The sequence below is a fragment of the Triturus cristatus genome, chromosome 10 (assembly GCF_964204655.1).
Source record: "Triturus cristatus chromosome 10, aTriCri1.1, whole genome shotgun sequence".
In the NCBI taxonomy this organism is placed as follows: Eukaryota; Metazoa; Chordata; class Amphibia; order Caudata; family Salamandridae; genus Triturus; species Triturus cristatus.
The window spans coordinates 846,346,344-846,367,576 of NC_140593.1; the positions used below are offsets into that span (position 1 = coordinate 846,346,344).

Consider the following 21,233-nt stretch of genomic DNA (forward strand, 5'->3'; position numbering starts at 1 on the left):
TGAACTCTATCTTGTGATTTGCAGCCAATTCTAGATTGAGGCAGGAGGAAAGGAGGTGACTTGCCCAACAATGGCCATTCTGGGAATTCAGCCACCCTGGGTCTCCCAGGTGAGTGTTTCAGTCCTGCGAGCCACTCATATAAATCTCGCCTGATCGAGCCTGATCGAGCGCTGAGTGAGCGTGTTTGAATCCAAGAATCAAACACCTCTTTCTTAGGAGCAAGAATTGGCAGGCCCTCCCTTGCTTCTGGGGTGGAAGTTTATGGGGCAAGGGTCCAGGACTTGCAGAGAAGTACAAGTGCCAGAAAGTGCCTGCAGTTCTCATCAGTGCCTTTTTTCTGCTCACTGGCAGCTAGGATATCGGCTGATCCCTTCCTTGCAAGAGTGAAAAAAACAACACCTTGAGAGAAAACATGACTTTGTGTGGCTCACATAGAGAGAGAGCAGCCAAATAGCACTGCTTTGTTTCTGAAAGACGCATCAGAAATTGTTCAAATTGCTGACAGGGGAATCAGGCTCGTTGGTCTAGGGGTATGATTCTCGCTTCGGGTGTGAGAGGTCCCGGGTTCAAATCCCGGACGAGCCCATGTTGTGGAATTATTTTTAGGCTGCTTATTATATAGGACCATTTCTTCTTTTCAATGCTATAAGACGCCGTGTATGGTGAGAAAGTTCCTTTCCCTGCACGCTGTTTCCCAGTTTTGGCGTATAGAATTTCAGTGCCGGACTTCTTTGCAACTGCTTTTCTGGGGTGGACCATCAGTGTAGGAACATTAAATTCAAAGTGTTTTTCTAGCGTGATTTCAGGTTTGGTTTTAAAATCGCCTTTTGGAATAAAAGTGGTCCTCGTTCCTTTCTTCCAAAGAAAGAGATCGGGTAAGGAGGGTCCAACGTTGAGCTTCATGGACATTGGCCCTTGGTCTGTGCTTTCCAGCCCACTACATGCCAAGAAGATTGCTGCAAGAGTATCTGTTTCTGTGGTGTAGTGGTTATCACGTTTGCTTTACACGCGAAAGGTCCCTGGTTCGAGACTGGGCAAAAACAGCAGCTTATTGCTTGCATTTACTCTCTCAACTTATAGGAAAGCTGAGATAATGGAAGCTGTCTATCCCTCACCAGCGTGACGTACTGTGCTCCAGGGGCTTCAGTGACAGCTCAAAAAGAGAAGTGACGATAGTTTGCGCCATTCGTTTGCACGTCCTTTTGTACTGAAGGGTGGGCCTACTTGATGAAAGCAAGGCATGAGAGCAGAAATTGTTTTATTGTCCTCACCGAGAGCTTACACCTAGAGCAGACAAAATGTCTGAAGGATGGAGGTATTTTCATTTCTTGTTCGATGAAGGCCATGGAAAAGACAGCAACCATATTGCAGAAGAGAGCAGCATGTGCAGTTGCTTGCTTTGGGTGAATCATTCACCAACTCGCTGCCAATAACCCCCGGAGCCGGTGCAAAAGGTGACTCTTGTGTGCCTCGGCTCGTTGGTCTAGGGGTATGATCCTCGCTTAGGGTGCGAGAGGTCCCGGGTTCAAATATCGGACAAGCCCTTTTTTAGAGGTAAACATACGAATCCTACTCAAAACTGACAATGCCTGACTATTTCTCATTACATTCGGCGCATTGTTGCACAAATTATTTTGAACCTCAGAAGAAAAACGGATATCCATGCTTTTTCTGCCTTCATGCTTAGTCTGTGTGTGTCCCAGGTGATGCTTTCCCAAGCTGTACTTGCTGGCATTTAGGCATCAGATATTTGTCTGTCGATGCCTGCATAAGTACATTTTTAATACGTCTAATTGCAAGCATGTTGGCTGATATCTCTGCAGTTTTCACACTTGCTCCTCGCTTTCTGAGTGGCTGCTGATACAGCAGAATAGAAGTAGAGAGAATCCTTGAGAGGAACCTTGCTCTAACAGTAAAACACAGCAAGTTAATTTCTGTAGTGTAGTGGTCATCACGTTCGCCTAACACGCGAAAGGTCCCCGGTTCGAGACCGGGCAGAAACACTGTGCATGAGCTGCTTTTATGTGCACCCTCTAAAACCTTATTATCTCAATGCAAGCTTAAGAAGAGGCGGTCCATGAACCCAGCGAGCCGTGGGAAACTTCCTTTACTTTTCCAAGACGAAACAAAGTAATCCGCATCCATCAGTGGTCGCTCTTGTGCCTAGCTTTTTTTTTTTATCATGCCATGTTGTATTGTGGGGCCTTTACACCTGTGACATTGCTGCGAACGCTGTAAGTACAAACATTGGCAAGTGCAGACAGAAGAGTCAGACCTGTACATAGCCAGGGCTGTCAGGATGGCCGAGTGGTCTAAGGCGCCAGACTCAAGAGAGCTTGATCTTCAGTGCAACTGAGACTTCTGGTCTCCTCATGGAGGCGTGGGTTCAAATCCCACTTCTGACAGGTCTCTTTTACACCCTTAAATCGTCCTGTTTTTTTGCAGTGCATTCCCCACACACCACAATCTTTGCACGGACCTGTAACATATGACGAGAAATCCACCAACGATCAGGCTGGGCCCTCAATCACAATTCCATGTATTCCTGGAAGGGACACCTCAGGCACACCTTCCGTTAAATTTGCACTCCATCACACTAACTGCTGTGCTGGTTTCTCATTAAGCAGTTGATCCCATCTTTGTTGTGAGGCTCTCCTGCCACCTTTTGGGCGGAGAAGGCACTGTCCCTGCAACAACACAGGCAGACATGTTCAACAGGGCTTCCTGGTTATGTGGGAGGAGCAGATTGTCATTGGTCCCCCCTTGCGAATTTTAATTTACATAAGGAAGACAGAGAGGTAGCTGGGAGTAGGCAGTACACACGGACATTGAACTCTATCTTGTGATTTGCAGCCAATTCTAGATTGAGGCAGGAGGAAAGGAGGTGACTTGCCCAACAATGGCCATTCTGGGAATTCAGCCACCCTGGGTCTCCCAGGTGAGTGTTTCAGTCCTGCGAGCCACTCATATAAATCTCGCCTGATCGAGCCTCATTGAGTGCTGAGTGAGCGTGTTTGAATCCAAGAATCAAACACCTCTTTCTTAGGAGCAAGAATTGGCAGGCCCTCCCTTGCTTCTGGGGTGGAAGTTAATGGGGCAAGGGTCCAGGACTTGCAGAGAAGTACAAGTGCCAGAAAGTGCCTGCAGTTCTCATCAGTGCCTTTTTTCTGCTCACTGGCAGCTAGGATATCGGCTGATCCCTTCCTTGCAAGAGTGAAAAAAACAACACCTTGAGAGAAAACATGACTTTGTGTGGCTCACATAGAGAGAGAGCAGCCAAATAGCACTGCTTTGTTTTTGAAAGACGCATCAGAAATTGTTCAAATTGCTGACAGGGGAATCAGGCTCGTTGGTCTAGGGGTATGATTCTCACTTCGGGTGCGAGAGGTCCCGGGTTCAAATCCCGGACGAGCCCATGTTGTGGAATTATTTTTAGGCTGCTTATTATGTAGGACCATTTCTTCTTTTCAATGCTATAAGACGCCGTGTATGGTGAAAAAGTTCCTTTCCCTGCACGCTGTTTCCCAGTTTTGGCGTATAGAATTTCAGTGCCGGACTTCTTTGCAACTGCTTTTCTGGGGTGGACCATCAGTGTAGGAACATTAAATTCAAAGTGTTTTTCTAGCGTGATTTCAGGTATGGTTTTAAAATCGCCTTTTGGAATAAAAGTGGTCCTCGTTGCTTTCTTCCAAAGAAAGAGATCGGGTAAGGAGGGTCCAACTTTGAGCTTCATGGACATTGGCCCTTGGTCTGTGCTTTCCAGCCCACTACATGCCAAGAAGATTGCGGCAAAAGTATCTGTTTCTGTGGTGTAGTGGTTATCACGTTCGCTTTACACGCGAAAGGTCCCTGGTTCGAGACTGGGCAGAAACAGCAGCTTATTGTTTGCATTTACTCTCTCAACTTATAGGAAAGCTGAGATAATGGAAGCTGTCTATCCCTCACCAGCGTGACGTACTGTGCTCCAGGGGCATCAGTGACAGCTCAAAAAGAGAAGTGACGATAGTTTGCGCCATTCGTTTGCACGTCCTTTTGTACTGAAGGGTGGGCCTACTTGATGAAAGCAAGGCATGAGAGCAGAAATTGTTTTATTGTCCTCACCGAGAGCATACACCTAGAGCAAACAAAATGTCTGAAGGATGGAGGTATTTTCATTTCTTGTTCGATGACGGCCATGGAAAAGACAGCAACCATATTGCAGAAGAGAGCAGCATGTGCAGTTGCTTGCTTTGGGTGAATCATTCACCAACTCGCTGCCAATAACCCCCGGAGCCGGTGCAAAAGGTGACTCTTGTGTGCCTCGGCTCGTTGGTCTAGGGGTATGATTCTCGCTTAGGGTGTGAGAGGTCCCGGGTTCAAATCCCGGACGAGCCCTTTTTTAGAGGTAAGCATACGAATCCTACTCAAAACTGACAATGCCTGACAATTTCTCATTACACTCGGCGCATTGTTGCACAAATTATTTTGAACCTCAGAAGAAAAACGGATATCCATGCTTTTTCTGCCTTCATGCTTAGTCTGTGTGTGTCCCAGGTGATGCTTTCCCAAGCTGTACTTGCTGGCATTTAGGCATCAGATATTTGTCTGTCGATGCCTGCATAAGTACATTTTTAATACGTCTAATTGCAAGCATGTTGGCTGATATCTCTGCAGTTTTCACACTTGCTCCTCGCTTTCTGAGTGGCTGCTGATACAGCAGAATAGAAGTAGAGAGAATCCTTGAGAGGAACCTTGCTCTAACAGTAAAACACAGCAAGTTAGTTTCTGTAGTGTAGTGGTCATCACGTTCGCCTAACACGTGAAAGGTCCCCGGTTCGAGACCGGGCAGAAACACTGTGCATGAGCTGCTTTTATGTGCACCCTCTAAAACCTTATTATCTCAATGCAAGCTTAAGAAGAGGCGGTCCATGAACCCAGCGAGCCGTGGGAAACTTCCTTTACTTTTCCAAGACGAAACAAAGTAATCCGCATCCATCAGTGGTCGCTCTTGTGCCTAGCTTTTTTTTTTATCATGCCATGTTGTATTGTGGGGCCTTTACACCTGTGACATTGCTGCGAACGCTGTAAGTGCAAACATTGGCAAGTGCAGACAGAAGAGTCAGACCTGTACATAGCCAGGGCTGTCAGGATGGCCGAGTGGTCTAAGGCGCCAGACTCAAGAGAGCTTGATCTTCAGTGCAACTGAGACTTCTGGTCTCCTCATGGAGGCGTGGGTTCAAATCCCACTTCTGACAGGTCTCTTTTACACCCTTAAATCGTCCTGTTTTTTGCAGTGCATTCCCCACACACCACAATCTTTGCACGGACCTGTAACATATGACGAGAAATCCACCAACGATCAGGCTGGGCCCTCAATCACAATTCCATGTATTCCTGGAAGGGACACCTCAGGCACACCTTCCGTTAAATTTGCACTCCATCACACTAACTGCTGTGCTGGTTTCTCATTAAGCAGTTGATCCCATCTTTGTTGTGAGGCTCTCCTGCCACCTTTTGGGCGGAGAAGGCACTGTCCCTGCAACAACACAGGCAGACATGTTCAACAGGGCTTCCTGGTTATGTGGGAGGAGCAGATTGTCATTGGTCCCCCCTTGCGAATTTTAATTTACATAAGGAAGACAGAGAGGTAGCTGGGAGTAGGCAGTACACACGGATATTGAACTCTATCTTGTGATTTGCAGCCAATTCTAGATTGAGGCAGGAGGAAAGGAGGTGACTTGCCCAACAATGGCCATTCTGGGAATTCAGCCACCCTGGGTCTCCCAGGTGAGTGTTTCAGTCCTGCGAGCCACTCATATAAATCTCGCCTGATCGAGCCTGATCGAGCGCTGAGTGAGCGTGTTTGAATCCAAGAATCAAACACCTCTTTCTTAGGAGCAAGAATTGGCAGGCCCTCCCTTGCTTCTGGGGTGGAAGTTTATGGGGCAAGGGTCCAGGACTTGCAGAGAAGTACAAGTGCCAGAAAGTGCCTGCAGTTCTCATCAGTGCCTTTTTTCTGCTCACTGGCAGCTAGGATATCGGCTGATCCCTTCCTTGCAAGAGTGAAAAAAACAACACCTTGAGAGAAAACATGACTTTGTGTGGCTCACATAGAGAGAGAGCAGCCAAATAGCACTGCTTTGTTTCTGAAAGACGCATCAGAAATTGTTCAAATTGCTGACAGGGGAATCAGGCTCGTTGGTCTAGGGGTATGATTCTCGCTTCGGGTGCGAGAGGTCCCGGGTTCAAATCCCGGACGAGCCCATGTTGTGGAATTATTTTTAGGCTGCTTATTATATAGGACCATTTCTTCTTTTCAATGCTATAAGACGCCGTGTATGGTGAGAAAGTTCCTTTCCCTGCACGCTGTTTCCCAGTTTTGGCGTATAGAATTTCAGTGCCGGACTTCTTTGCAACTGCTTTTCTGGGGTGGACCATCAGTGTAGGAACATTAAATTCAAAGTGTTTTTCTAGCGTGATTTCAGGTTTGGTTTTAAAATCGCCTTTTGGAATAAAAGTGGTCCTCGTTCCTTTCTTCCAAAGAAAGAGATCGGGTAAGGATGGTCCAACGTTGAGCTTCATGGACATTGGCCCTTGGTCTGTGCTTTCCAGCCCACTACATGCCAAGAAGATTGCTGCAAGAGTATCTGTTTCTGTGGTGTAGTGGTTATCACGTTCGCTTTACACGCGAAAGGTCCCTGGTTCGAGACTGGGCAAAAACAGCAGCTTATTGCTTGCATTTACTCTCTCAACTTATAGGAAAGCTGAGATAATGGAAGCTGTCTATCCCTCACCAGCGTGACGTACTGTGCTCCAGGGGCTTCAGTGACAGCTCAAAAAGAGAAGTGACGATAGTTTGCGCCATTCGTTTGCACGTCCTTTTGTACTGAAGGGTGGGCCTACTTGATGAAAGCAAGGCATGAGAGCAGAAATTGTTTTATTGTCCTCACCGAGAGCTTACACCTAGAGCAGACAAAATGTCTGAAGGATGGAGGTATTTTCATTTCTTGTTCGATGACGGCCATGGAAAAGACAGCAACCATATTGCAGAAGAGAGCAGCATGTGCAGTTGCTTGCTTTGGGTGAATCATTCACCAACTCGCTGCCAATAACCCCCGGAGCCGGTGCAAAAGGTGACTCTTGTGTGCCTCGGCTCGTTGGTCTAGGGGTATGATCCTCGCTTAGGGTGCGAGAGGTCCCGGGTTCAAATCTCGGACGAGCCCTTTTTTAGAGGTAAACATACGAATCCTACTCAAAACTGACAATGCCTGACTATTTCTCATTACATTCGGCGCATTGTTGCACAAATTATTTTGAACCTCAGAAGAAAAACGGATATCCATGCTTTTTCTGCCTTCATGCTTAGTCTGTGTGTGTCCCAGGTGATGCTTTCCCAAGCTGTACTTGCTGGCATTTAGGCATCAGATATTTGTCTGTCGATGCCTGCATAAGTACATTTTTAATACGTCTAATTGCAAGCATGTTGGCTGATATCTCTGCAGTTTTCACACTTGCTACTCGCTTTCTGAGTGGCTGCTGATACAGCAGAATAGAAGTAGAGAGAATCCTTGAGAGGAACCTTGCTCTAACAGTAAAACACAGCAAGTTAATTTCTGTAGTGTAGTGGTCATCACGTTCGCCTAACACGCGAAAGGTCCCCGGTTCGAGACCGGGCAGAAACACTGTGCATGAGCTGCTTTTATGTGCACCCTCTAAAACCTTATTATCTCAATGCAAGCTTAAGAAGAGGCGGTCCATGAACCCAGCGAGCCGTGGGAAACTTCCTTTACTTTTCCAAGACGAAACAAAGTAATCCGCATCCATCAGTGGTCGCTCTTGTGCCTAGCTTTTTTTTTTTATCATGCCATGTTGTATTGTGGGGCCTTTACACCTGTGACATTGCTGCGAACGCTGTAAGTGCAAACATTGGCAAGTGCAGACAGAAGAGTCAGACCTGTACATAGCCAGGGCTGTCAGGATGGCCGAGTGGTCTAAGGCGCCAGACTCAAGAGAGCTTGATCTTCAGTGCAACTGAGACTTATGGTCTCCTCATGGAGGCGTGGGTTCAAATCCCACTTCTGACAGGTCTCTTTTACACCCTTAAATCGTCCTGTTTTTTTGCAGTGCATTCCCCACACACCACAATCTTTGCACGGACCTGTAACATATGACGAGAAATCCACCAACGATCAGGCTGGGCCCTCAATCACAATTCCATGTATTCCTGGAAGGGACACCTCAGGCACACCTTCCGTTAAATTTGCACTCCATCACACTAACTGCTGTGCTGGTTTCTCATTAAGCAGTTGATCCCATCTTTGTTGTGAGGCTCTCCTGCCACCTTTTGGGCGGAGAAGGCACTGTCCCTGCAACAACACAGGCAGACATGTTCAACAGGGCTTCCTGGTTATGTGGGAGGAGCAGATTGTCATTGGTCCCCCCTTGCGAATTTTAATTTACATAAGGAAGACAGAGAGGTAGCTGGGAGTAGGCAGTACACACGGACATTGAACTCTATCTTGTGATTTGCAGCCAATTCTAGATTGAGGCAGGAGGAAAGGAGGTGACTTGCCCAACAATGGCCATTCTGGGAATTCAGCCACCCTGGGTCTCCCAGGTGAGTGTTTCAGTCCTGCGAGCCACTCATATAAATCTCGCCTGATCGAGCCTCATTGAGTGCTGAGTGAGCGTGTTTGAATCCAAGAATCAAACACCTCTTTCTTAGGAGCAAGAATTGGCAGGCCCTCCCTTGCTTCTGGGGTGGAAGTTAATGGGGCAAGGGTCCAGGACTTGCAGAGAAGTACAAGTGCCAGAAAGTGCCTGCAGTTCTCATCAGTGCCTTTTTTCTGCTCACTGGCAGCTAGGATATCGGCTGATCCCTTCCTTGCAAGAGTGAAAAAAACAACACCTTGAGAGAAAACATGACTTTGTGTGGCTCACATAGAGAGAGAGCAGCCAAATAGCACTGCTTTGTTTTTGAAAGACGCATCAGAAATTGTTCAAATTGCTGACAGGGGAATCAGGCTCGTTGGTCTAGGGGTATGATTCTCACTTCGGGTGCGAGAGGTCCCGGGTTCAAATCCCGGACGAGCCCATGTTGTGGAATTATTTTTAGGCTGCTTATTATGTAGGACCATTTCTTCTTTTCAATGCTATAAGACGCCGTGTATGGTGAAAAAGTTCCTTTCCCTGCACGCTGTTTCCCAGTTTTGGCGTATAGAATTTCAGTGCCGGACTTCTTTGCAACTGCTTTTCTGGGGTGGACCATCAGTGTAGGAACATTAAATTCAAAGTGTTTTTCTAGCGTGATTTCAGGTATGGTTTTAAAATCGCCTTTTGGAATAAAAGTGGTCCTCGTTGCTTTCTTCCAAAGAAAGAGATCGGGTAAGGAGGGTCCAACTTTGAGCTTCATGGACATTGGCCCTTGGTCTGTGCTTTCCAGCCCACTACATGCCAAGAAGATTGCGGCAAAAGTATCTGTTTCTGTGGTGTAGTGGTTATCACGTTCGCTTTACACGCGAAAGGTCCCTGGTTCGAGACTGGGCAGAAACAGCAGCTTATTGTTTGCATTTACTCTCTCAACTTATAGGAAAGCTGAGATAATGGAAGCTGTCTATCCCTCACCAGCGTGACGTACTGTGCTCCAGGGGCATCAGTGACAGCTCAAAAAGAGAAGTGACGATAGTTTGCGCCATTCGTTTGCACGTCCTTTTGTACTGAAGGGTGGGCCTACTTGATGAAAGCAAGGCATGAGAGCAGAAATTGTTTTATTGTCCTCACCGAGAGCATACACCTAGAGCAAACAAAATGTCTGAAGGATGGAGGTATTTTCATTTCTTGTTCGATGACGGCCATGGAAAAGACAGGAACCATATTGCAGAAGAGAGCAGCATGTGCAGTTGCTTGCTTTGGGTGAATCATTCACCAACTCGCTGCCAATAACCCCCGGAGCCGGTGCAAAAGGCGACTCTTGTGTGCCTCGGCTCGTTGGTCTAGGGGTATGATTCTCGCTTAGAGTGCGAGAGGTCCCGGGTTCAAATCCCGGACGAGCCCTTTTTTAGAGGTAAGCATACGAATCCTACTCAAAACTGACAATGCCTGACAATTTCTTATTACACTCGGCGCATTGTTGCACAAATTATTTTGAACCTCAGAAGAAAAACGGATATCCATGCTTTTTCTGCCTTCATGCTTAGTCTGTGTGTGTCCCAGGTGATGCTTTCCCAAGCTGTACTTGCTGGCATTTAGGCATCAGATATTTGTCTGTCGATGCCTGCATAAGTACATTTTTAATACGTCTAATTGCAAGCATGTTGGCTGATATCTCTGCAGTTTTCACACTTGCTCCTCGCTTTCTGAGTGGCTGCTGATACAGCAGAATAGAAGTAGAGAGAATCCTTGAGAGGAACCTTGCTCTAACAGTAAAACACAGCAAGTTAATTTCTGTAGTGTAGTGGTCATCACGTTCGCCTAACACGCGAAAGGTCCCCGGTTCGAGACCGGGCAGAAACACTGTGCATGAGCTGCTTTTATGTGCACCCTCTAAAACCTTATTATCTCAATGCAAGCTTAAGAAGAGGCGGTCCATGAACCCAGCGAGCCGTGGGAAACTTCCTTTACTTTTCCAAGACGAAACAAAGTAATCCGCATCCATCAGTGGTCACTCTTGTGCCTAGCTTTTTTTTTTTATCATGCCATGTTGTATTGTGGGGCCTTTACACCTGTGACATTGCTGCGAACGCTGTAAGTGCAAACATTGGCAAGTGCAGACAGAAGAGTCAGACCTGTACATAGCCAGGGCTGTCAGGATGGCCGAGTGGTCTAAGGCGCCAGACTCAAGAGAGCTTGATCTTCAGTGCAACTGAGACTTCTGGTCTCCTCATGGAGGCGTGGGTTCAAATCCCACTTCTGACAGGTCTCTTTTACACCCTTAAATCGTCCTGTTTTTTTGCAGTGCATTCCCCACACACCACAATCTTTGCACGGACCTGTAACATATGACGAGAAATCCACCAACGATCAGGCTGGGCCCTCAATCACAATTCCATGTATTCCTGGAAGGGACACCTCAGGCACACCTTCCGTTAAATTTGCACTCCATCACACTAACTGCTGTGCTGGTTTCTCATTAAGCAGTTGATCCCATCTTTGTTGTGAGGCTCTCCTGCCACCTTTTGGGCGGAGAAGGCACTGTCCCTGCAACAACACAGGCAGACATGTTCAACAGGGCTTCCTGGTTATGTGGGAGGAGCAGATTGTCATTGGTCCCCCCTTGCGAATTTTAATTTACATAAGGAAGACAGAGAGGTAGCTGGGAGTAGGCAGTACACACGGACATTGAACTCTATCTTGTGATTTGCAGCCAATTCTAGATTGAGGCAGGAGGAAAGGAGGTGACTTGCCCAACAATGGCCATTCTGGGAATTCAGCCACCCTGGGTCTCCCAGGTGAGTGTTTCAGTCCTGCGAGCCACTCATATAAATCTCGCCTGATCGAGCCTCATTGAGTGCTGAGTGAGCGTGTTTGAATCCAAGAATCAAACACCTCTTTCTTAGGAGCAAGAATTGGCAGGCCCTCCCTTGCTTCTGGGGTGGAAGTTAATGGGGCAAGGGTCCAGGACTTGCAGAGAAGTACAAGTGCCAGAAAGTGCCTGCAGTTCTCATCAGTGCCTTTTTTCTGCTCACTGGCAGCTAGGATATCGGCTGATCCCTTTCTTGCAAGAGTGAAAAAAACAACACCTTGAGAGAAAACATGACTTTGTGTGGCTCACATAGAGAGAGAGCAGCCAAATAGCACTGCTTTGTTTTTGAAAGACGCATCAGAAATTGTTCAAATTGCTGACAGGGGAATCAGGCTCGTTGGTCTAGGGGTATGATTCTCACTTCGGGTGCGAGAGGTCCCGGGTTCAAATCCCGGACGAGCCCATGTTGTGGAATTATTTTTAGGCTGCTTATTATGTAGGACCATTTCTTCTTTTCAATGCTATAAGACGCCGTGTATGGTGAAAAAGTTCCTTTCCCTGCACGCTGTTTCCCAGTTTTGGCGTATAGAATTTCAGTGCCGGACTTCTTTGCAACTGCTTTTCTGGGGTGGACCATCAGTGTAGGAACATTAAATTCAAAGTGTTTTTCTAGCGTGATTTCAGGTATGGTTTTAAAATCGCCTTTTGGAATAAAAGTGGTCCTCGTTGCTTTCTTCCAAAGAAAGAGATCGGGTAAGGAGGGTCCAACGTTGAGCTTCATGGACATTGGCCCTTGGTCTGTGCTTTCCAGCCCACTACATGCCAAGAAGATTGCGGCAAAAGTATCTGTTTCTGTGGTGTAGTGGTTATCACGTTCGCTTTACACGCGAAAGGTCCCTGGTTCGAGACTGGGCAGAAACAGCAGCTTATTGTTTGCATTTACTCTCTCAACTTCTAGGAAAGCTGAGATAATGGAAGCTGTCTATCCCTCACCAGCGTGACGTACTGTGCTCCAGGGGCTTCAGTGACAGCTCAAAAAGAGAAGTGACGATAGTTTGCGCCATTCGTTTGCACGTCCTTTTGTACTGAAGGGTGGGCCTACTTGATGAAAGCAAGGCATGAGAGCAGAAATTGTTTTATTGTCCTCACCGAGAGCTTACACCTAGAGCAGACAAAATGTCTGAAGGATGGAGGTATTTTCATTTCTTGTTCGATGACGGCCATGGAAAAGACAGCAACCATATTGCAGAAGAGAGCAGCATGTGCAGTTGCTTGCTTTGGGTGAATCATTCACCAACTCGCTGCCAATAACCCCCGGAGCCGGTGCAAAAGGTGACTCTTGTGTGCCTCGGCTCGTTGGTCTAGGGGTATGATCCTCGCTTAGGGTGCGAGAGGTCCCGGGTTCAAATCTCGGACGAGCCCTTTTTTAGAGGTAAACATACGAATCCTACTCAAAACTGACAATGCCTGACTATTTCTCATTACATTCGGCGCATTGTTGCACAAATTATTTTGAACCTCAGAAGAAAAACGGATATCCATGCTTTTTCTGCCTTCATGCTTAGTCTGTGTGTGTCCCAGGTGATGCTTTCCCAAGCTGTACTTGCTGGCATTTAGGCATCAGATATTTGTCTGTCGATGCCTGCATAAGTACATTTTTAATACGTCTAATTGCAAGCATGTTGGCTGATATCTCTGCAGTTTTCACACTTGCTCCTCGCTTTCTGAGTGGCTGCTGATACAGCAGAATAGAAGTAGAGAGAATCCTTGAGAGGAACCTTGCTCTAACAGTAAAACACAGCAAGTTAATTTCTGTAGTGTAGTGGTCATCACGTTCGCCTAACACGCGAAAGGTCCCCGGTTCGAGACCGGGCAGAAACACTGTGCATGAGCTGCTTTTATGTGCACCCTCTAAAACCTTATTATCTCAATGCAAGCTTAAGAAGAGGCGGTCCATGAACCCAGCGAGCCGTGGGAAACTTCCTTTACTTTTCCAAGACGAAACAAAGTAATCTGCATCCATCAGTGGTCGCTCTTGTGCCTAGCTTTTTTTTTTTATCATGCCATGTTGTATTGTGGGGCCTTTACACCTGTGACATTGCTGCGAACGCTGTAAGTGCAAACATTGGCAAGTGCAGACAGAAGAGTCAGACCTGTACATAGCCAGGGCTGTCAGGATGGCCGAGTGGTCTAAGGCGCCAGACTCAAGAGAGCTTGATCTTCAGTGCAACTGAGACTTCTGGTCTCCTCATGGAGGCGTGGGTTCAAATCCCACTTCTGACAGGTCTCTTTTACACCCTTAAATCGACCTGTTTTTTTGCAGTGCATTCCCCACACACCACAATCTTTGCACGGACCTGTAACATATGACGAGAAATCCACCAACGATCAGGCTGGGCCCTCAATCACAATTCCATGTATTCCTGGAAGGGACACCTCAGGCACACCTTCCGTTAAATTTGCACTCCATCACACTAACTGCTGTGCTGGTTTCTCATTAAGCAGTTGATCCCATCTTTGTTGTGAGGCTCTCCTGCCACCTTTTGGGCGGAGAAGGCACTGTCCCTGCAACAACACAGGCAGACATGTTCAACAGGGCTTCCTGGTTATGTGGGAGGAGCAGATTGTCATTGGTCCCCCCTTGCGAATTTTAATTTACATAAGGAAGACAGAGAGGTAGCTGGGAGTAGGCAGTACACACGGACATTGAACTCTATCTTGTGATTTGCAGCCAATTCTAGATTGAGGCAGGAGGAAAGGAGGTGACTTGCCCAACAATGGCCATTCTGGGAATTCAGCCACCCTGGGTCTCCCAGGTGAGTGTTTCAGTCCTGCGAGCCACTCATATAAATCTCACCTGATCGAGCCTCATTGAGTGCTGAGTGAGCGTGTTTGAATCCAAGAATCAAACACCTCTTTCTTAGGAGCAAGAATTGGCAGGCCCTCCCTTGCTTCTGGGGTGGAAGTTAATGGGGCAAGGGTCCAGGACTTGCAGAGAAGTACAAGTGCCAGAAAGTGCCTGCAGTTCTCATCAGTGCCTTTTTTCTGCTCACTGGCAGCTAGGATATCGGCTGATCCCTTCCTTGCAAGAGTGAAAAAAACAACACCTTGAGAGAAAACATGACTTTGTGTGGCTCACATAGAGAGAGAGCAGCCAAATAGCACTGCTTTGTTTTTGAAAGACGCATCAGAAATTGTTCAAATTGCTGACAGGGGAATCAGGCTCGTTGGTCTAGGGGTATGATTCTCACTTCGGGTGCGAGAGGTCCCGGGTTCAAATCCCGGACGAGCCCATGTTGTGGAATTATTTTTAGGCTGCTTATTATGTAGGACCATTTCTTCTTTTCAATGCTATAAGACGCCGTGTATGGTGAAAAAGTTCCTTTCCCTGCACGCTGTTTCCCAGTTTTGGCGTATAGAATTTCAGTGCCGGACTTCTTTGCAACTGCTTTTCTGGGGTGGACCATCAGTGTAGGAACATTAAATTCAAAGTGTTTTTCTAGCGTGATTTCAGGTATGGTTTTAAAATCGCCTTTTGGAATAAAAGTGGTCCTCGTTGCTTTCTTCCAAAGAAAGAGATCGGGTAAGGAGGGTCCAACTTTGAGCTTCATGGACATTGGCCCTTGGTCTGTGCTTTCCAGCCCACTACATGCCAAGAAGATTGCGGCAAAAGTATCTGTTTCTGTGGTGTAGTGGTTATCACGTTCGCTTTACACGCGAAAGGTCCCTGGTTCGAGACTGGGCAGAAACAGCAGCTTATTGTTTGCATTTACTCTCTCAACTTATAGGAAAGCTGAGATAATGGAAGCTGTCTATCCCTCACCAGCGTGACGTACTGTGCTCCAGGGGCATCAGTGACAGCTCAAAAAGAGAAGTGACGATAGTTTGCGCCATTCGTTTGCACGTCCTTTTGTACTGAAGGGTGGGCCTACTTGATGAAAGCAAGGCATGAGAGCAGAAATTGTTTTATTGTCCTCACCGAGAGCATACACCTAGAGCAAACAAAATGTCTGAAGGATGGAGGTATTTTCATTTCTTGTTCGATGACGGCCATGGAAAAGACAGGAACCATATTGCAGAAGAGAGCAGCATGTGCAGTTGCTTGCTTTGGGTGAATCATTCACCAACTCGCTGCCAATAACCCCCGGAGCCGGTGCAAAAGGCGACTCTTGTGTGCCTCGGCTCGTTGGTCTAGGGGTATGATTCTCGCTTAGGGTGCGAGAGGTCCCGGGTTCAAATCCCGGACAAGCCCTTTTTTAGAGGTAAGCATACGAATCCTACTCAAAACTGACAATGCCTGACAATTTCTTATTACACTCGGCGCATTGTTGCACAAATTATTTTGAACCTCAGAAGAAAAACGGATATCCATGCTTTTTCTGCCTTCATGCTTAGTCTGTGTGTGTCCCAGGTGATGCTTTCCCAAGCTGTACTTGCTGGCATTTAGGCATCAGATATTTGTCTGTCGATGCCTGCATAAGTACATTTTTAATACGTCTAATTGCAAGCATGTTGGCTGATATCTCTGCAGTTTTCACACTTGCTCCTCGCTTTCTGAGTGGCTGCTGATACAGCAGAATAGAAGTAGAGAGAATCCTTGAGAGGAACCTTGCTCTAACAGTAAAACACAGCAAGTTAGTTTCTGTAGTGTAGTGGTCATCACGTTCGCCTAACACGTGAAAGGTCCCCGGTTCGAGACCGGGCAGAAACACTGTGCATGAGCTGCTTTTATGTGCACCCTCTAAAACCTTATTATCTCAATGCAAGCTTAAGAAGAGGCGGTCCATGAACCCAGCGAGCCGTGGGAAACTTCCTTTACTTTTCCAAGACGAAACAAAGTAATCCGCATCCATCAGTGGTCGCTCTTGTGCCTAGCTTTTTTTTTTATCATGCCATGTTGTATTGTGGGGCCTTTACACCTGTGACATTGCTGCGAACGCTGTAAGTGCAAACATTGGCAAGTGCAGACAGAAGAGTCAGACCTGTACATAGCCAGGGCTGTCAGGATGGCCGAGTGGTCTAAGGCGCCAGACTCAAGAGAGCTTGATCTTCAGTGCAACTGAGACTTCTGGTCTCCTCATGGAGGCGTGGGTTCAAATCCCACTTCTGACAGGTCTCTTTTACACCCTTAAATCGTCCTGTTTTTTGCAGTGCATTCCCCACACACCACAATCTTTGCACGGACCTGTAACATATGACGAGAAATCCACCAACGATCAGGCTGGGCCCTCAATCACAATTCCATGTATTCCTGGAAGGGACACCTCAGGCACACCTTCCGTTAAATTTGCACTCCATCACACTAACTGCTGTGCTGGTTTCTCATTAAGCAGTTGATCCCATATTTGTTGTGAGGCTCTCCTGCCACCTTTTGGGCGGAGAAGGCACTGTCCCTGCAACAACACAGGCAGACATGTTCAACAGGGCTTCCTGGTTATGTGGGAGGAGCAGATTGTCATTGGTCCCCCCTTGCGAATTTTAATTTACATAAGGAAGACAGAGAGGTAGCTGGGAGTAGGCAGTACACACGGATATTGAACTCTATCTTGTGATTTGCAGCCAATTCTAGATTGAGGCAGGAGGAAAGGAGGTGACTTGCCCAACAATGGCCATTCTGGGAATTCAGCCACCCTGGGTCTCCCAGGTGAGTGTTTCAGTCCTGCGAGCCACTCATATAAATCTCGCCTGATCGAGCCTGATCGAGCGCTGAGTGAGCGTGTTTGAATCCAAGAATCAAACACCTCTTTCTTAGGAGCAAGAATTGGCAGGCCCTCCCTTGCTTCTGGGGTGGAAGTTTTTGGGGCAAGGGTCCAGGACTTGCAGAGAAGTACAAGTGCCAGAAAGTGCCTGCAGTTCTCATCAGTGCCTTTTTTCTGCTCACTGGCAGCTAGGATATCGGCTGATCCCTTCCTTGCAAGAGTGAAAAAAACAACACCTTGAGAGAAAACATGACTTTGTGTGGCTCACATAGAGAGAGAGCAGCCAAATAGCACTGCTTTGTTTCTGAAAGACGCATCAGAAATTGTTCAAATTGCTGCCAGGGGAATCAGGCTCGTTGGTCTAGGGGTATGATTCTCGCTTCGGGTGCGAGAGGTCCCGGGTTCAAATCCCGGACGAGCCCATGTTGTGGAATTATTTTTAGGCTGCTTATTATATAGGACCATTTCTTCTTTTCAATGCTATAAGACGCCGTGTATGGTGAGAAAGTTCCTTTCCCTGCACGCTGTTTCCCAGTTTTGGCGTATAGAATTTCAGTGCCGGACTTCTTTGCAACTGCTTTTCTGGGGTGGACCATCAGTGTAGGAACATTAAATTCAAAGTGTTTTTCTAGCGTGATTTCAGGTTTGGTTTTAAAATTGCCTTTTGGAATAAAAGTGGTCCTCGTTCCTTTCTTCCAAAGAAAGAGATCGGGTAAGGAGGGTCCAACGTTGAGCTTCATGGACATTGGCCCTTGGTCTGTGCTTTCCAGCCCACTACATGCCAAGAAGATTGCTGCAAGAGTATCTGTTTCTGTGGTGTAGTGGTTATCACGTTCGCTTTACACGCGAAAGATCCCTGGTTCGAGACTGGGCAAAAACAGCAGCTTATTGCTTGCATTTACTCTCTCAACTTATAGGAAAGCTGAGATAATGGAAGCTGTCTATCCCTCACCAGCGTGATGTACTGTGCTCCAGGGGCTTCAGTGACAGCTCAAAAAGAGAAGTGACGATAGTTTGCGCCATTCGTTTGCACGTCCTTTTGTACTGAAGGGTGGGCCTACTTGATGAAAGCAAGGCATGAGAGCAGAAATTGTTTTATTGTCCTCACCGAGAGCTTACACCTAGAGCAGACAAAATGTCTGAAGGATGGAGGTATTTTCATTTCTTGTTCGATGACGGCCATGGAAAAGACAGCAACCATATTGCAGAAGAGAGCAGCATGTGCAGTTGCTTGCTTTGGGTGAATCATTCACCAACTCGCTGCCAATAACCCCCGGAGCCGGTGCAAAAGGTGACTCTTGTGTGCCTTGGCTCGTTGGTCTAGGGGTATGATTCTCGCTTAGGGTGCGAGAGGTCCCGGGTTCAAATCTCGGACGAGCCCTTTTTTAGAGGTAAACATACGAATCCTACTCAAAACTGACAATGCCTGACTATTTCTCATTACATTCGGCGCATTGTTGCACAAATTATTTTGAACCTCAGAAGAAAAACGGATATCCATGCTTTTTCTGCCTTCATGCTTAGTCTGTGTGTGTCCCAGGTGATGCTTTCCCAAGCTGTACTTGCTGGCATTTAGGCATCAGATATTTGTCTGTCGATGCCTGCATAAGTACATTTTTAATACGTCTAATTGCAAGCATGTTGGCTGATATCTCTGCAGTTTTCACACTTGCTCCTCGCTTTCTGAGTGGCTGCTGATACAGCAGAATAGAAGTAGAGAGAATCCTTGAGAGGAACCTTGCTCTAACAGTAAAACACAGCAAGTTAATTTCTGTAGTGTAGTGGTCATCACGTTCGCCTAACACGCGAAAGGTCCCCGGTTCGAGACCGGGCAGAAACACTGTGCATGAGCTGCTTTTATGTGCACCCTCTAAAACCTTATTATCTCAATGCAAGCTTAAGAAGAGGCGGTCCATGAACCCAGCGAGCCGTGGGAAACTTCCTTTACTTTTCCAAGACGAAACAAAGTAATCCGCATCCATCAGTGGTCGCTCTTGTGCCTAGCTTTTTTTTTTTATCATGCCATGTTGTATTGTGGGGCCTTTACACCTGTGACATTGCTGCGAACGCTGTAAGTGCAAACATTGGCAAGTGCAGACAGAAGAGTCAGACCTGTACATAGCCAGGGCTGTCAGGATGGCCGAGTGGTCTAAGGCGCCAGACTCAAGAGAGCTTGATCTTCAGTGCAACTGAGACTTCTTGTCTCCTCATGGAGGTGTGGGTTCAAATCCCACTTCTGACAGGTCTCTTTTACACCCTTAAATCGTCCTGTTTTTTTGCAGTGCATTCCCCACACACCACAATCTTTGCACGGACCTGTAACATATGACGAGAAATCCACCAACGATCAGGCTGGGCCCTCAATCACAATTCCATGTATTCCTGGAAGGGACACCTCAGGCACACCTTCCGTTAAATTTGCACTCCATCACACTAACTGCTGTGCTGGTTTCTCATTAAGCAGTTGATCCCATCTTTGTTGTGAGGCTCTCCTGCCACCTTTTTGGCGGAGAAGGCACTGTCCCTGCAACAACACAGGCAGACATGTTCAACAGGGCTTCCTGGTTATGTGGGAGGAGCAGATTGTCATTGGTCCCCCCTTGCGAATTTTAATTTACATAAGGAAGACAGAGAGGTAGCTGGGAGTAGGCAGTACACACGGACATTGAACTCTATCTTGTGATTTGCAGCCAATTCTAGATTGAGGCAGGAGGAAAGGAGGTGACTTGCCCAACAATGGCCATTCTGGGAATTCAGCCACCCTGGGTCTCCCAGGTGAGTGTTTCAGTCCTGCGAGCCACTCATATAAATCTCGCCTGATCGAGCCTCATTGAGTGCTGAGTGAGCGTGTTTGAATCCAAGAATCAAACACCTCTTTCTTAGGAGCAAGAATTGGCAGGCCCTCCCTTGCTTCTGGGGTGGAAGTTAATGGGGCAAGGGTCCAGGACTTGCAGAGAAGTACAAGTGCCAGAAAGTGCCTGCAGTTCTCATCAGTGCCTTTTTTCTGCTCACTGGCAGCTAGGATATCGGCTGATCCCTTCCTTGCAAGAGTGAAAAAAACAACACCTTGAGAGAAAACATGACTTTGTGTGGCTCACATAGAGAGAGAGCAGCCAAATAGCACTGCTTTGTTTTTGAAAGACGCATCAGAAATTGTTCAAATTGCTGACAGGGGAATCAGGCTCGTTGGTCTAGGGGTATGATTCTCACTTCGGGTGCGAGAGGTCCCGGGTTCAAATCCCGGACGAGCCCATGTTGTGGAATTATTTTTAGGCTGCTTATTATGTAGGACCATTTCTTCTTTTCAATGCTATAAGACGCCGTGTATGGTGAAAAAGTTCCTTTCCCTGCACGCTGTTTCCCAGTTTTGGCGTATAGAATTTCAGTGCCGGACTTCTTTGCAACTGCTTTTCTGGGGTGGACCATCAGTGTAGGAACATTAAATTCAAAGTGTTTTTCTAGCGTGATTTCAGGTATGGTTTTAAAATCGCCTTTTGGAATAAAAGTGGTCCTCGTTGCTTTCTTCCAAAGAAAGAGATCGGGTAAGGAGGGTCCAACGTTGAGCTTCATGGAATTGGCCCTTGGTCTGTGCTTTCCAGCCCACTACATGCCAAGAAGATTGCGGCAAAAGTATCTGTTTCTGTGGTGTAGTGGTTATCACGTTCGCTTTACACGCGAAAGGTCCCTGGTTCGAGACTGGGCAGAAACAGCAGCTTATTGTTTGCATTTACTCTCTCAACTTATAGGAAAGCTGAGATAATGGAAGCTGTCTATCCCTCACCAGCGTGACGTACTGTGCTCCAGGGGCATCAGTGACAGCTCAAAAAGAGAAGTGACGATAGTTTGCGCCATTCGTTTGCACGTCCTTTTGTACTGAAGGGTGGGCCTACTTGATGAAAGCAAGGCATGAGAGCAGAAATTGTTTTATTGTCATCACCGAGAGCATACACCTAGAGCAAACAAAATGTCTGAAGGATGGAGGTATTTTCATTTCTTGTTCGATGACGGCCATGGAAAAGACAGCAACCATATTGCAGAAGAGAGCAGCATGTGCAGTTGCTTGCTTTGGGTGAATCATTCACCAACTCGCTGC

The 21,233-nt window shown here is 47.0% G+C and overlaps 22 non-coding genes across 22 annotated transcripts; all 22 read left to right on the top strand.

Moving 5' to 3' along the window:
• Positions 1-514: 514 nt before the first annotated feature.
• On the top strand, positions 515-586 carry TRNAP-CGG (transfer RNA proline (anticodon CGG)). The gene has a single exon. It is a non-coding gene; the product is annotated as a tRNA-Pro (tRNA).
• A 1,708-nt stretch (positions 587-2,294) lies between these two features.
• On the top strand, positions 2,295-2,406 carry TRNAL-CAA (transfer RNA leucine (anticodon CAA)). The gene is made up of 2 exons: positions 2,295-2,332; positions 2,361-2,406. It is a non-coding gene; the product is annotated as a tRNA-Leu (tRNA).
• A 938-nt stretch (positions 2,407-3,344) lies between these two features.
• Positions 3,345-3,416, top strand: TRNAP-CGG (transfer RNA proline (anticodon CGG)). The gene has a single exon. It is a non-coding gene; the product is annotated as a tRNA-Pro (tRNA).
• A 385-nt stretch (positions 3,417-3,801) lies between these two features.
• Positions 3,802-3,874, top strand: TRNAV-UAC (transfer RNA valine (anticodon UAC)). Its single transcript has one exon. It is a non-coding gene; the product is annotated as a tRNA-Val (tRNA).
• A 429-nt stretch (positions 3,875-4,303) lies between these two features.
• Positions 4,304-4,375, top strand: TRNAP-AGG (transfer RNA proline (anticodon AGG)). The gene has a single exon. It is a non-coding gene; the product is annotated as a tRNA-Pro (tRNA).
• Positions 4,376-4,761: 386 nt separating this feature from the next.
• On the top strand, positions 4,762-4,834 carry TRNAV-AAC (transfer RNA valine (anticodon AAC)). Its single transcript has one exon. It is a non-coding gene; the product is annotated as a tRNA-Val (tRNA).
• A 289-nt stretch (positions 4,835-5,123) lies between these two features.
• TRNAL-CAA (transfer RNA leucine (anticodon CAA)) lies at positions 5,124-5,235 on the top strand. Its single transcript has 2 exons — positions 5,124-5,161; positions 5,190-5,235. It is a non-coding gene; the product is annotated as a tRNA-Leu (tRNA).
• Positions 5,236-6,172: 937 nt separating this feature from the next.
• On the top strand, positions 6,173-6,244 carry TRNAP-CGG (transfer RNA proline (anticodon CGG)). Its single transcript has one exon. It is a non-coding gene; the product is annotated as a tRNA-Pro (tRNA).
• A 2,758-nt stretch (positions 6,245-9,002) lies between these two features.
• Positions 9,003-9,074, top strand: TRNAP-CGG (transfer RNA proline (anticodon CGG)). The gene has a single exon. It is a non-coding gene; the product is annotated as a tRNA-Pro (tRNA).
• Positions 9,075-9,459: 385 nt separating this feature from the next.
• On the top strand, positions 9,460-9,532 carry TRNAV-UAC (transfer RNA valine (anticodon UAC)). The gene has a single exon. It is a non-coding gene; the product is annotated as a tRNA-Val (tRNA).
• Positions 9,533-9,961: 429 nt separating this feature from the next.
• On the top strand, positions 9,962-10,033 carry TRNAS-AGA (transfer RNA serine (anticodon AGA)). The gene has a single exon. It is a non-coding gene; the product is annotated as a tRNA-Ser (tRNA).
• Positions 10,034-10,782: 749 nt separating this feature from the next.
• TRNAL-CAA (transfer RNA leucine (anticodon CAA)) lies at positions 10,783-10,894 on the top strand. The gene is made up of 2 exons: positions 10,783-10,820; positions 10,849-10,894. It is a non-coding gene; the product is annotated as a tRNA-Leu (tRNA).
• Positions 10,895-11,832: 938 nt separating this feature from the next.
• Positions 11,833-11,904, top strand: TRNAP-CGG (transfer RNA proline (anticodon CGG)). The gene has a single exon. It is a non-coding gene; the product is annotated as a tRNA-Pro (tRNA).
• Positions 11,905-12,289: 385 nt separating this feature from the next.
• TRNAV-UAC (transfer RNA valine (anticodon UAC)) lies at positions 12,290-12,362 on the top strand. Its single transcript has one exon. It is a non-coding gene; the product is annotated as a tRNA-Val (tRNA).
• A 1,250-nt stretch (positions 12,363-13,612) lies between these two features.
• Positions 13,613-13,724, top strand: TRNAL-CAA (transfer RNA leucine (anticodon CAA)). Its single transcript has 2 exons — positions 13,613-13,650; positions 13,679-13,724. It is a non-coding gene; the product is annotated as a tRNA-Leu (tRNA).
• A 938-nt stretch (positions 13,725-14,662) lies between these two features.
• Positions 14,663-14,734, top strand: TRNAP-CGG (transfer RNA proline (anticodon CGG)). Its single transcript has one exon. It is a non-coding gene; the product is annotated as a tRNA-Pro (tRNA).
• A 385-nt stretch (positions 14,735-15,119) lies between these two features.
• On the top strand, positions 15,120-15,192 carry TRNAV-UAC (transfer RNA valine (anticodon UAC)). Its single transcript has one exon. It is a non-coding gene; the product is annotated as a tRNA-Val (tRNA).
• Positions 15,193-16,079: 887 nt separating this feature from the next.
• On the top strand, positions 16,080-16,152 carry TRNAV-AAC (transfer RNA valine (anticodon AAC)). The gene has a single exon. It is a non-coding gene; the product is annotated as a tRNA-Val (tRNA).
• A 289-nt stretch (positions 16,153-16,441) lies between these two features.
• On the top strand, positions 16,442-16,553 carry TRNAL-CAA (transfer RNA leucine (anticodon CAA)). The gene is made up of 2 exons: positions 16,442-16,479; positions 16,508-16,553. It is a non-coding gene; the product is annotated as a tRNA-Leu (tRNA).
• A 937-nt stretch (positions 16,554-17,490) lies between these two features.
• Positions 17,491-17,562, top strand: TRNAP-CGG (transfer RNA proline (anticodon CGG)). The gene has a single exon. It is a non-coding gene; the product is annotated as a tRNA-Pro (tRNA).
• Positions 17,563-20,320: 2,758 nt separating this feature from the next.
• On the top strand, positions 20,321-20,392 carry TRNAP-CGG (transfer RNA proline (anticodon CGG)). The gene has a single exon. It is a non-coding gene; the product is annotated as a tRNA-Pro (tRNA).
• Positions 20,393-20,776: 384 nt separating this feature from the next.
• On the top strand, positions 20,777-20,849 carry TRNAV-UAC (transfer RNA valine (anticodon UAC)). The gene has a single exon. It is a non-coding gene; the product is annotated as a tRNA-Val (tRNA).
• Positions 20,850-21,233: the final 384 nt, after the last annotated feature.